The sequence below is a fragment of the Schistocerca piceifrons genome, chromosome 6 (assembly GCF_021461385.2).
Source record: "Schistocerca piceifrons isolate TAMUIC-IGC-003096 chromosome 6, iqSchPice1.1, whole genome shotgun sequence".
NCBI classification, from domain to species: domain Eukaryota; kingdom Metazoa; phylum Arthropoda; class Insecta; order Orthoptera; family Acrididae; genus Schistocerca; species Schistocerca piceifrons.
Window position 1 is genome coordinate 285,080,626 of NC_060143.1, and position 14,760 is coordinate 285,095,385.

The following is a 14,760-nucleotide window of genomic DNA, read 5'->3' on the forward strand; positions in this document are numbered from 1 at the left end:
TTTCAAGTAGTATGTATGCTTAGGGACTGATACCCTCAGCAGTCTGCTCCCATAAGACCTTACCACAAATTTCCCAGTTCCAGAAAATTACGTTAGATTTTCCGATGTACGACAACAATACCCAGAAATGACGGCAGCTTTGTGGGAATGTACTGCGGTAACAGGATAAATTGCATCAACCTGTTTCCATTTTCCGTTGCATGAGGTTTTTATTTTTAAATTGACAGCTATTATCTAGCCATGCTGCGTCGATGCAAGGTAACATTTTTCTACTGGTTCAAGGACATGAACCAGCAGCCCCACCACCACAGGGGTCACGCCCGATAGCTGTGCAATACTAGCCACAGGTAAGATTCTTTACTCAGGTTCATAGGCCTCAAATTGGATTTCTTAACTTAGGTTCTAAGCCATTTGCTAAGTGCCTCATCTCCGACTCTTGAATCTGTAGGATTATCTCGCATAGCCGGCAAACAAAACACAACTTCAATTATCATTTTGAGCTTCTCACCTTTGTGAAGTTATTGATATATCGACGGAACAAAATGATAAAATAATGCAATTTATACATCCTCAATGCCTGTCTTATTGTTTTTACTGCCTCGAAACCGCCAGAACAACACTTCATTTCCATGCTCTCTGATCCTTCAGTATCATCATGTGACCAGCGATATCAAATTCCAGAAGATAAACAACAGAAAGTGGCTCAAAACTTTGAAAACTGTAAACTCAATGTTGAGAAATTTAAAATCAGAGATAATATTACATTGTTGCTTGCCGCATTTGTGAGATAATCCTACAGATTTGATGGTCGGAGATAAAGTACGTAGCAAATGGCTTTGTAAGCAGACAGATACCACCACAAGGCTTATGAACTTAAATTAAGAAAGCAAATTACAGGATTGAAGACCTGCATGAAGAAATCCACCGGTGGTGAGTACCGCACAGCTATCGGGCGTTACCACTATGGCAATGGGGGCCGCTCGTTCATTTCGTGAACCGGTATTGAAAATGCCGCCATACACTATCGCAGTATAGTCGGATAATACTCGTCAATTCGAAAACACAAAACGCATTCAACGGAACTTGGACAATAGGTTGCTGATATGCAATCTATTACCGTGATACATTCCCACAAAGCTGCCGCCATTTTCAGTCACTGTTATCGCACATCAGAAAATCTAATCTGATTTTCTGAATGCTTGAAGACATGCTCTTTCGAAGTGTGATTAGTCTGAAATCAGTTTTGGAAAACAGCTTTTCTAAAAGCAAACTGAATATAATATGTATTTGTAATATTTATCAAGTCTGAAGTGATTTTGCAGAAATTTAGAAAGCAGTAAGTGAATGATATTTTGTATGTGAAACCTTATGTTACCAAGTGGTTCTGTCGAAAGTTTCGCGTTTATTATCAATTTAATCAACGAGATACAAGAAACCAAAGTTAAAACGTTATTTGCAGCGTGAGTTTTCGGTAGTTTACTTCAATTTACGAAACGTTGTTAGTCCTTGTTCCCATGTTGGATATTTTACGCGCCTTCCTGGAGGGGGGAGGAGTAGGGCGATAGGGACTGCCTTTAAACATGTTGTTTCGATTGAGACTGGTTTTGAAGCTTTAATAGAAAATATCATTTGTAAAAGAAGTGTCGAATATGCGCCATTTCTACTTTTTTACGAAAGTCATCATCTTTTCGACTAATTTTCACATTATCGTGACATAGCAGGCGAACGAAATTTTGTATTCCACATCCTTATTGGTGTGGGTTTGACCAACAAGGTATAAGAATCCAAAGTTTATATATTATTTTTTTTTCCTTTTCCTTCATGCCGCGATTGTTGAGCACAATTTGATTCAAGTTATCTAGCACTGTTGGCCTGCGTTGAACCATCAAATGCAGCTTTCTAATCAGCCCAGTTTGAAGAATTTTATAGATTACATTTTTATTGCAAAATGTCACCGAAATTTTCACTCTTTACAAAATCTTCAAATTTGCACTTAATTTATTTAGTATAGGAGTGTGTTATGTACATGAAACTTTATATTTGAGAACTGTGTGTTATTATATTATAACAGAAGTTTCACGTTCGCTGTGCATTTGTTACTTGATATATCAGAAGCCAAACTTCGAAATTTTTAGGCGCTATTTTTTGCGGGAGAATTTGTCCATAATTTTCTGATTGAATACGAATGGTGAAATTCATTTCATTGTTTTACTTAAGAGAAGGCATACAGTTGTACGAGACAGCCAAATATTTCTTTCAAGAAAATTTTGCCTTACGTGCTACAGCTCAGATTCGCCAGAAATTCACGCTCGCTCTGCACAAAGTAGCGCAAGGGATCAAACAAATGACTACATGTCGACCAGTACTGCTTCGGCGAATGTTACACTTTACCAATGTCCGTCGGAGACATGGGCGTATTTCATATAAAATTTTGTGGAAATCCGTGATGGCCAAGCAGGGAAACCTAGATGAGTTGGCAAAGGAGGACCCTGAGGAGATCCGTTTGTTCTTTGAGGCTTTCGCTGTGCTTTTCTGAGGAAGATCCTATTTCTGAGCCTCTAGGGTTTCATGTGGGTCAAATAGCCACTGAAGGCCTGTCGTCCCTTCGTCATAAATGAGATTAAGTCTCTTGGAGATGGTATCCGACACTTAACGTATGATCCGCTTTCTTATTGGGCCTAGCATTCTTGTTAGGATTTTCCGTTCCTTGACGTCCAGTTCCCTGAGTGAACCCTTGCTGTTCATCGAGAGTCGTTCAGAAGTCTACAGAACGGAGCGCGTTACTACTGAGAAATTTGGTTATAAAGATTTTGGGAACCTATTTCGTGGTCTAAATAGTCTTGCCAACCTGGTACATCTGGTATGTAAAGCCAAGCACTGTCTCATTTGCTGAAATTCACTCTCATAAGTATTTGCATAATGATGATGATGCGTTCCAGTAGAACTAGAGATGTTGCGTAGGCTTCCGCGTCCAGTGTGAATCGACATAAAAGTTTTCTTCGTATGGTACCGCTCACATTGTATAAAACTACTTCTGGAGGAAACCAACGTTTCAGCCACTGTTGGAGTGGCCTTCTTCTGGGTCTACTGATATGTTCTAGCTATGCAGTGTCCCTTATATTTTGTTATTACTGTTCACTGCACATGCCATTACGTCATAATTTTAAAAGGATAGTTTATTTCGTTGGTCATTTAAGGAAGAAGGAGAGGGAACTTTATTTTAATAGCATAACTGGAACGCACTAGTAGATCCAGAAGAAGGCCGCTGCAACAGTGGCCGAAACGTTGGTTTTCTCCAGCAGCAGTTCTATACAATATGACGCGGTACCATACCCAGAAAGTTTTTATGCCGACATACTCGTTTATGTTAGTAATGAACCTACATTTTGTATACCGATCTCCAGACTGGTCTTAGCTTCTGTACTGTAGAAACTGTATAATTGGTGAGTAGTGTCCTCCATATTGCTGACCAGCAAGACATGGTCATCGGCAAAGGCTGCGCAGGGTAAACTGAGGTAGTCTTTCTTGTATCCAATCTCATTCTGATTCTCAATGGTAGTGTGCAAGTCCATTCTCTGGTATTCTTCACCAGTACGCAGTTGAAGAGCCCGCACGACAGGCTGTCATTCTAACTCCCGTTTAATTAATGAAACGCTCGTAGAGCATTGCAGGTGGTGTTCCTCAGAGTGGCCTGGACTACTCTGGTGGTCTTCCCGTCTACACCCTCGTAGGAAGGAAATCGTGGTCTGCCCATACCGAATCAAGTGCCTTTTGAAAGTCCTCTAGGATATAAACATACACTATGTACACGACTGGCCATTAAAATTGCTACACCACGAAGATGACATGCTACAGACACGAAATTTAACCCACAGGAAGAAGATGCTGTGATATGCAAATGATTAGCTTTTCAGAGCATTCACACATTGTTGGCACCGGTGGCGACACCTACAACGTGCTGACATGAGGAAAGTTTCCAACCGATTTCTCATACACAAACAGCATTTGACCGGCGTTGCCTGGTGAAACGTTGTTGTGATGCCTCGTGTAAGGAGGAGAAATGCGTACCATCACGTTTCCGACTTTGATAAAGGTGGCATTGTAGCCTATCGCGATTGCGGTTTATCGTATCGCGACATTGCTGCTCGCGTTGGTTGAGATCCAATGACTGTTAACAGAATAGGGAATCGTTGGGTTCGGGAGGGTAACGCGGAATGCCGTGTTTGATCCCAACAATCTCATATCACTAGCAGTCTATATGACAGGCATCTTATCCGCATGGCTGTAACGGATCGTGCAGCCACGTCTCGATCCCTGAGTCAACAGATGGGGACGTCTGCAAGGCAACAACCATCAGCACGAAGAGTTCGACAACATTTGCAGCAGCATGGACTATCAGTTCGGAGACAATGGCTGCGTTTACCTTTGACGCTGCATCACAGACAGGAGCGCCTGCGATGGTGTACTCAACGAGGAACCTGGGTGCACGAATGGCAAAACGTCATTTTTTCGGATGAAACCATGTTCTGCTTACAGCATCATGATGGTCGCATCCGTGTTTGGCGACATCGTTGTAAACGCAAATTGGAAGCGTATATTGGTCATCGCCATAGTGGCGTATCACCCAGAGTGGTGGTATGGGGTGCCATTGGTTACACTTCTCGGTCACCTCTTGTTTGCATTGACGGTACTTTGAACAGTGGACGTTATATTTCAGATATGTTACGACCCGTGGCTCTACCGTTCATTCGATCCCTGCGCAGGATAACTCACAACAGCACGTTGGAGGTCCTGTACGGGCCTTTCTGGATACAGAAAATGTTCGACTACTGCTCCAGCCAGCACATTCTCCAGATCTCTCACCAACTGAAAACGTGTGATCAATGGTGGGGTCAATGGTGGCCGAGCAACTGGTTCGTCACAACACGCGAGTCACTACTCTTGATGAACTGTGGAATCGTGTTGAAGCTGCATGGGCAGCTGTTCTTGTACACGCCATCCAAGCTCTGTTTGACTCAATGCCGTTATTACGGGCAGAGCTGGTTCTTCTGGGTGCTGATTTCTCAGGATCTATGCACCCAAATTGCGTGAAAATGTAATAACATGTCAGTTCTAGTAAAATATATTGGTCTAATGAATACCCGTTTATCATCTGCATTTCTTCTGGGTATAGCAATTTTAATGCCCAGTAGCGTAAATATATTTTAATTTTCAACACAGTTGTTGAATTATCTCGTGATAAATGTGTCGGATATAGTCACTATCCTTATGGTTCAACTGATTTTTCAGGTCGTTTGCCGTCTCTAAACCAAACAACACTATTATCTAATTGTACCTATGATAATGCAATTGTTACAGTGTCGATGGCACGTTAAACCGTAACAGCCTTTCTCCGTTTGACAGAGACTGTGTGGTGGAGTCCCCTCTCCACGTAACGTAATTACGTACATAGTACTCTCTTAAACGGAGCGCCGGTCCCCAAGAATTCGAGTCCTTGGGCCGGAATAATGTGGCGTTCTGCTCCAGCGCGCCGGCCGTGGAAGCCGCGGGCCTCCAGGAGACGCTGCGACCCGCGCTGTGGCGTCGGTCGAGATCCCGGCAGGCACCGCGGCCGCCGAAGCCGCAGCGCCGAGACGTCTGCAGTTGCGTTGCTAATCGAGTTTAGCGAGACAATCGAATCACCGCCGGGCCGGGCCGGCCTCACAGATGACTTCTATCTACTTGTTGCACGGCTCGCCTGCCAGCCCCACTGCGCTGCCGGAGGATCTCCGCCCCTCTGAATTATCGCTGCTCGAGGGGAGCGACCGCAGGTCGATAGCACGGTTATCACGAGAAGGCGCGCCGGGGGCCCGGTGTGCTGCGCACCGCACCTGCAAGGGACAGCACACGCTGCGTGCCCGGAATGCTGTAGTCAGAAACGCACGTAAATATCGAATTAAAGAGACCTTTGGAAAAAGATAAACACTTGCATGAATATCAAGAGCTCAGATGGAAACCCAGTTCTAAGCAAAGAAGGGAAAGCAGAAAGGTGGAAGGAGTATATACAGGGTCTATACAGGGGCGATGTTCTTGAGGACAATATTATGGAAATGGAAGAGGAGGTAGATGAAGATGAAATGGGAGATATGATACTGCGTCAAGAGTTTGACAGAGCACTAAAAGACCTAATTCGAAACAAGGCCCCGTGAGTAGACAACATTCCATTAGAACTACTGGCAGCCTTGGGAGAGCCAGGCCTAACAAAACTCTACCATCTGGTGAGCAAGATGTATGAGACAGGTGAAACTCCCTCAGACTTCAAGAAGAATATAGTAATTCCAATCCCAAAGAAATCAGGTGTTGACAGATGTGAAAATTACCGAACTATCAATTTAATAAGTCACAGCTGCAAAATACTAACGCGAATTACTTACAGACGAATGGAAAAACTGGTAGAAGCTGACCTCGGGGAAGATCAGTAGGATTCCGTAGAAATGTTGGAACACGTGAACCAATACTGACCCTACGACTTATCTTAGAAGAAAGATTAAGGAAACGCAAACCTACGTTTCTGGCATTTGTAGACTTAGAGAAAGCTTTTGACAATGTTGACTGGAATACTCTCTTTCAAATTCTGAAGGTGGTAGGGGTAAAATACAGGGAGCGAAAGGCTATTTACAATTTTTACAGAAACCAGATGGCATTTACAAGAGTCGAGGGGCATGAAAGGGAAACAGTGGTTGGGAAGGGAGTGAGACAGGGTTGTAGCCTCTCCCTGTTGCTATTCAATCTGTATATTGAGCATGCAGTAAAGGAAACGGAAGAAAAGTTCGGAGTAGGTATTAAATTCCATGGAGAAGAAATAAAAACTTTGAGGTCCGCCGATGACATTGTAATTCTGTCAGAGACAGGAAAGGACTTGGAAGAGCAGTTGAACGGAATGGACAGCGTCTTGAAAGGATGGTATACGATGAACATCAACTAAAGCAAAACGAGGATAATATAATGTAGTCGAATTAAATCGGGTGATGCTGAGGGAATTAGATTAGGAAATGAGACACTTAAAGTAGTAAATGAGGTTTGCTATTTGGGTAGCAAACTGACTGATGATGGTCGAAGTAGAGAGGATATAAAATGTAGACTGGCAATGGCAAGCAAACCGTTTCTGAAGAAGAGAAATTTATTAACATCGAGTATTGATTTAAGTGTCAGAAAGTCGTTTCTGAAAGTATTTGTATGGAGTGTAGCCATGTTTGGAAGTGAAACATGGACGATAAATAGTTTAGATAAGAAGAGAATAGAAGCTTTCGAAATTTGCTGCTATAGAAGAATGCTGAAGGTTAGATGGGTAGACCGCATAACTAATGAGGAGGTATTGAACAGAATTGGGGAGAAGAGGAGTTTGTGGCACAACTTGACTAGAAGAAGGGCTCGGTTGGTAGGACATGTTCTGAGGCATCAAGGGATCACAAATTTGGTTTTGGAGGGCAGCGTGGAGGGTAAAAATCGCAGAGGGAGACCAAGAGATGAATACACTTAGCAGATTCGGAAGGATGTAGGCTGGAGTAGGTACTGGGAGATGAAGAAGCTTGCACAGGATAGAGTACCATGGAGAACTGCATCAAACCAGTCTCAGGACTGAAGACCACAACAACAACATCGAATGTCAATACTCGGTTCACGAAACGTATACAGGATGATACTACGACGATGTTACAATCTGTAAGGGACGATGGACGACAGTAAATGTATCAATTTGATATTTGGAGCTCAGGTCCGGAAGCGACCGAGTGGAGAACTAAAAACGTATGTCGTTCTTATACCTCTGATAGTGGACTGCATATTGTGACGGTACAAACCCCCGTTACTAGATGGATGTTTCTAGTATGCGAGCGCGCTACACGGCGCGCGATTCGCGAAAGCGCCTGCCGCGATCACACGAGGTTTGCAACGGTCGTCTCCGCGGCCGGGCGACCACGTGGCCTGCAGCTTGGGGCATTGTCTGGTTTTTCGCGCATTACACGAAAACTATGTAACTTACGGTGAAGAGCGATGCAGCAGTGGATTGAGGTCAGCAATATGCACCTTCTGAAAGATCGATCTTTATTTCAAGTCACGAGACGCAAAAGTTATAGTAACCTCAAAATAGGTTAATATCACGAAAACTGAAAGATTAATAAAAATAGTGAATGCCGACTTACAGGGATGAGAAAGACCTCATTAAAAACGTTTTGTCATATCGGATCTAGTGTCGTAGTCATATGTTAAGATTCAGAAATAATTAAGCCCGTAAAGAGCAATAAACAAAGTTTGAGCGAAAATTGTTATTAAAATTCAATAGAAAATTCATGATTTAAATAACGGTACTATATGATATTTTGGGTGACATCACACGTAATGCAAACTAGTTAAGTTATACTGTACATTTTAATTGCAATAGTTTTCATTGTTTGCAAATTATTATTAACATTGATCGTCCATAATTAATTAATTATTATAGATATGAAGATTTTGAGCAGCGCAATGTGTAGATCGATATTGACTACGTCTAAAAACGGTGCTATATGCAATTCTAAGTTAAAACTTTGCAGCACAGAGGTCTACAAACAAATTTGCGCTAAGTGGCGAAATTTTGCAAAAACTAAAACTTGATTTACGGGCCATAGAATAATCCTAGAAAGTAATATAACATAGTAAATGAGATATACTCTTTAGCGCGGTTCCGGTGGTGTACTTATGTATGTATCAAAATTTGTAACCTTAACAGGTGAGACTGGTACTTCAACAACCAGGGGCCTATATAAGCGAGCGGCAGTCCTGGACAGGGGTCCTGACCTGCTGAGGGATTAAGTTTTACTAATCCCTCAACAGAGTGTGTCTTTCTCTTTTTCAGGTTACACCAGCTAGGACCAATCAACAAGAGTGGTAATATATCTTTCTCTCTCTTACAGGATCCGCAGGAATGACAAATTCTGTCTAAACTGCACCACCACGAGCCAACGACAGGCTCGTCACTCCAGCGTCAGCGTCAGCGGTCAGGGGTCAGTCGTTGGTCAGTCGTTTTGGAGGGTGGGTGGCGAGCAAGCCCCACTTGAGGCTGGCCCAAGTGGTCATCGACGCCACGCCGATTTATTTCGGCAAAGAGTGTTGTTTAGAAATGCAAGTGTGCATGCATATACTTGGTTAACAGGAAGTGCTACGATTATTTGTGTGAGAACTATTAACGAGGTACACATCGTCGTAAGTGAACATGTAGCGAACTGTGATTTCGCGCCAAAACTGTTAGAACAAAGAGAACAGTGGGACTTGTGGTTCTGTTCGAATTATTTAAATAATTTTCGTTTATAGCAGCCTACATTACTGCTATTGGGGGATCGGAGTCAAATTATTATTAAAGTAAAACTGTAAACCGTCTCACCAGTGATAATTTCATTGTGTGAAAGAAAAGGACAACGCCAATACATGGTGATTGAACTGTGATGTGAAAAACTGATTTCAGTATAATAATCGCCTAATTCTCGTTCCCCAGCATAAACTGTACTTGTGTCTGAGTGAATAATTAATTCAAAAACTATAACAAATACGCGGGTGTGGAAGTGTACTAATGCACCAAGTGTGGAAATCATTCCCTGAGACTTACGTGAGACCAAAATTTGCAACAACATTTTTTAACCAACATTTGTATATGCACATTTCGTGGGAAAACGCTACAATCGCACTTCTTCTTTATTCACCACCCCGTCGCAATGTACCGGTACACTTGTTGCTAGTACTGGAGGGTATGTTCTCCCGACGACCGGTTACACATAGAGGCTAGGATAATAACTCAACTAATCCAGTGCAGATGGCGTATTTTGTTCTGACGTGAGCAGTCCCGGTGTACAATGTCTGTACTACAGTTCACTGCTGCCTGTGCTTACAGGTTGAAGTAGCGGAAGGGTTTTAGAGGGCCAAACATCTGCGTAGAAGACATCCGTGCAACAGCATGTTTCGAAGACTTTTCAAACGATTAAGTGAAACAGGTGCCGCAGCACAAAGGCTGAAGAAGACGAAGAACTACACGGACTCCCGATTGAGACGATGCAGTGCTTGCTAGAGTGGATGAAGCGCCGGCAATCACCACTCGATGAATTGCGTGTGAAATCAAAGTTTCAGGTAGTACTTATGGCGAGTTTTACGGGAAACATAAAGTGCATGTTTTGACTCCTGCCGGTTTGAGACCTCATTTCGAATTCAGTCAATGGGCCCTGTCACCACTTTTGTGGTCCATCCTAACTTTCCGGCTTAAGTACCTTTCGCCTGTTTCACCAAAGTTACAACGGTAAATGGTTGCAGTACCATCATTGGGCAGATGAGAATCCCCACCCTACAGCTGTGCAAAGCTGTCAACATAGGTTATCAGTAAACGTATGGGTAAACTTAGTAATTCCGTACTAGGCCCGTTTGTTCTTACTTTCCGCTTCGTAACATTCCCTGAGAAGTTGATGGGCAGAAGAGGTCCTGTTTCGTGGTCGACACTTTTACCTGATCTCGCCCCATTAGATTTCATCCTGCGGGGCAATGTGAAAACTTTTGTATGAGGCACCTGTCGAGACTGAAGAGAATTTGCTGGTAAGAACTCTCGCTGCTACACCGAGGCTATTAGAACGGGGACGATGTAAGTTTGTTGCTACGATGCCATGCCTTCGTTGCTACTGGAGGACGCCGTTTTGGACTACTTGTAAATGTTGCGGCTTGTTAAACTTGTGCAGGTAAAAGCAGTTCATTATTAGCGGTGAATTATAGACATAATCTCTCAGACGTCAGTTACGTCCGCCGATACTAGTACATCAACAGTGCGATTCTCGGGGGTATTGGGGAGTACTTATGACGTACATCATGATCCGAGTTTGAAACTTGAGGATTTTAATTTGAAGGCTGCACAAGGCTAAGGCGGAACTTGGATAGCTTTTCGTTTATATCTTTTGACCCGGTCATCCGTACACGGCCCGGAATATTGATACTTTTACCCTTCTCCGTCATCCTTCCAAGTTCGTGACGTCATCATGGCAGCATCCTGTACACTGCCTGATGTAAACCACTTCGGCTGAGTACTGCAGCCCAGCGGTAAAACAAGAAAACTGGTTATCACGTTCTGCAACTATTATATTTGTTCACGGAACGGTATTAGAATTCTTGGACGTCTTGAAGTAACTGTCACCGATGGTCCTCAATTTTTTTTTTTGCTGCTAATGGACAGTTTCTCGAAGAAGAGTTGTAAGTTGAACGTGAGCAAGTGTAAAACATGGATAACTGAAAGTAGCCGAAATATACCATGCTATTCTGAGAAGATTAGGTTAGAAAATTAGACAGTGACAGTATTTAATGAGTTGTTTTGTCTCGGCTGCAAAATAGCTGATGCTGGCTGGAGCTGAACATGAAAAAACGCAGACGGGTTGTAGCAAGAACAGCACTTTTGAAAAAGTGGAATTTACTAACTTCTGATATACATTCAAGTGTTAGGAAGTCCTTCCTGAAGGTATTCGTCTGGAGTAGTCATACACGGAAGTGAAATTTGCACGATAAGCAGTTCAGGCAAGAGAAAAATATAAGTGTTTGTAATCCAATGCTACAAAATAGAGCTGCAGATGAAATGAAAAATGTAATAACTAATGAGAAGGTAGTGATCGAATTTGAGAAATAATGCGTGGCACAACTTGCATAAAGATGGGAACGGTTTGAAGGACACATCCTGATCGGGCAGGGAATCGTGAGTTTGGCAGTGGAAGCGAGTGTGGGAGGTAAAAGTTAAAAATTGTACAAGGACACTGAGGCATGAATACAGTAAGCTGGTTCAAATGGATGTAGGTTGCAGTAGGCTTTCAGGGACCATGATGCTTGATCTAGTTGGATTAAAGTGGAGATCTGCCTTCAGACTGAAGACAACAACAACGAAAACAAATATGACCATAAATTTTCGAGTGTCACTTGCTCAGAAACCGTAATCAAAAACCGGCTTGCTGTCCAGTTGACAATTTCTTAACCAATTGCTGAAAAGAAGCACAGGCGGACACTTGAGTAGAAATACAGATAACTGAGACCCGTCACCTTCTAACAATTTGTTTGTTTCCATAAACTAGTTTTCGAGTCTTTCCAGTCACATCTGCATATGGGGCATGTAGAAGTTATATGTTAATTATCAGAGCGTGATAACTAATACTGGCGCTGTGACAGTAATTTAGAAATCGTTTTAACGTATCACTAAGAGCCATTATCCAGCATAACTCTACAAACGGGAAATTTTACTCCTGCAGGTCGCATTTGAAGATGAACGTCAAAGGACTACAAAACTAATTTACACAGATAAACATATATTTCTAAAGTGGTCGCATTTGTCTATGTCTACATTCAATTACTACACAGCCACGTGCTCTACAGGGTTTTTAATGGATAAGCCCAACATACAAATAACTTTAGAGCAGTAATTATTACTGCAATTCTAAAACATAATTATTTTTACACCATCTCAACATTACCAACTATAAATTGCGATGCGAACTAGAAAGGAACATTTACGTATACTCTCGGCAAGTAATTGCTTTGAGTTAGGCAGAGGGGACTTCTTACCAGTATTAGGAAATCTATGTACTACTCCATTCGACCATTGAGTGTGAGAGAAGAATGACTGTCCACATGCTTCAGTAAGCATCGTAGTCTCTCTCATACTGTTCCAAGGGTTCCTAGAAAAGTAACAGAAATCACTCAACACAGGAAAGGCCAACCGACCCGATGGACAAGAACTGGCTCCTCTTTTTGTATCAGTGTACCGTCCATGGCTAAAGGAGCGAAGCATCCCAATGAGTGACTGAAAAAAAAGCGTTTTCAAGAACGGTCGCACAAAGCTGGCGCAGTTCTGTAGTGGAATTTTGGAACATTTTGAATGCTCGCACGTTATGACATTTCTGGCGACCGAAAAATGGAAGTGAACATAGGTTTCGAAGTCAACGCACGTGTGAAACTTTGCTCGCCCTGTTCGTCCACGAGAACAGGAAATCAATGGATACCGGTGCCCACACTGAAGCTCTTTTTCTTCACTTCCTAAAGTTGTCTGAAACAGTTATGCAGGGAAGTCAAATAAACAAAATACGAGAGTACGGAAGATCAGATCAACTTTGCGACTTGACTGAAGAGTTTCTAGCAAACAAAAAAAGCGTTTCTTTCTCAATGGAGGAAAATCAGACTTGTAAGTTATTTCAGGCGTATCTCAAGGGAGACTTGTAGAAGCCTTACTTTTCACAACATATACAAATCACTTAGTAGATAGCTCAAAAGGCCTATTGTGCATCTCGCCGGCGATGTACTTCTATACAGAGGAGTCCCGAAGCTACAAAATTCTAGTGAAATAGAACATAGACGCCTAGTGCAAGGATTGTCTGCTGTCGTTCAACATAAACAAATGTACCGCATTTCACATTATTTCGCGTAGACTCATTATTGTGTGCGTACACGGTTGCGGAACAATCACTGGAAGCAGACATATCCGTAAAATATCTAGGAGTATGAGTACGGAGCTACGGAGCGATTTAAATGGAAACGACCACATAAAACTAATCGTAAATAAGGCAGGGAGGAGGAGGAGGAAATTAGTGTTTAACGTCCCATCGACAACGAGGTCATTAGAGACGGAGCGCAAGCTCGGGTGAGGGAAGGATGGGGAAGGAAATCGGCCGTGCCCTTGCAAAGGAACCATCCCGGCATTTGCCTGAGGCGATTTAGGGAAATCACGGAAAACCTAAATCAGGATGGCCGGAGACGGGATTGAACCGTCGTCCTCCCGAATGCGAGTCCAGTGTGCTAACCACTGCGCCACCTCGGCCTGAAAGAGATTCCAGGGATGAATGTTTAAGAATTGTAGTGCACACACAAAGGAGGTAGCCTACAGAACACTCATTCGACAGATACTTGAATATATCTGGTCCTTCTGTGATCCGTGCCACATAGTGTTGATAGAGGACTTAGAAAAGATAGAAAGAAAAGCAGTAAGTGCGAAAGTATTGCTGAGATGCTTAGCCAACAAAAGAAATAGTAAATTTGTGGTAAAATCTTACGGGACCCAACTGCTTAGGTCATCGGTTCCTAAGCTTACACACTACACAATCTAACTTAAACTATCTTACGTAATGGACAACACTCACACCCATGGCCGAGGGAGGACTTGAACCTCCGACGGGGGCAGACACGTGGATCGTGACAAGCCGCCCTAGACCACGCGGCTACCCCGTGCGTCTAGTCAACAAAAGCGGCAGCTGCTACAAGAGAGGTATTCACGGTGTAGTTTACTTTTCATCTTCCGAGAGGGTAGTTTCGAGAAGAGTGAACCAATATATTTCTTCTTTCAACGTAAATCTCGTGAGGAGAGAATGAAGGTCAAATTACAATTTTTCGAACTCACGCGACGCGTTACCAGCAGTCGTTCTTTCCGCGAACTATTCAAGACTTGAATAAACAAAGGGTGGAAGTAAGAGTGGTACACACCATAAGGTGGCTTGTGGAGATAGAGGTATATTCGGGCAGCAGAACAGTCGTTCCTCAAACACTGATTTCATAAATTTACCCAACAGGGTGTAGCGATGTCAGCGTTGTCTGTCGTCCCAAGATTCCCATATACACTATTTGATCAAATGCATCCGGACACCTGGCTGAAAATGACTTACAAGTTCTTGGCGCTCTCCAGCGGTAATGCTGGATTTCAATATGGTGTTGGCCCACCCTTAGCCTTGATGACAGCTTCCACTCTCGCAG

The 14,760-nt window shown here is 42.9% G+C and overlaps 1 non-coding gene across 1 annotated transcript; it reads right to left on the bottom strand.

Moving 5' to 3' along the window:
- Window positions 1–13,761: 13,761 nt before the first annotated feature.
- Trnaa-cgc lies at window positions 13,762–13,835 on the bottom strand. Its single transcript has one exon. It is a non-coding gene; the product is annotated as a tRNA-Ala (tRNA).
- Window positions 13,836–14,760: the final 925 nt, after the last annotated feature.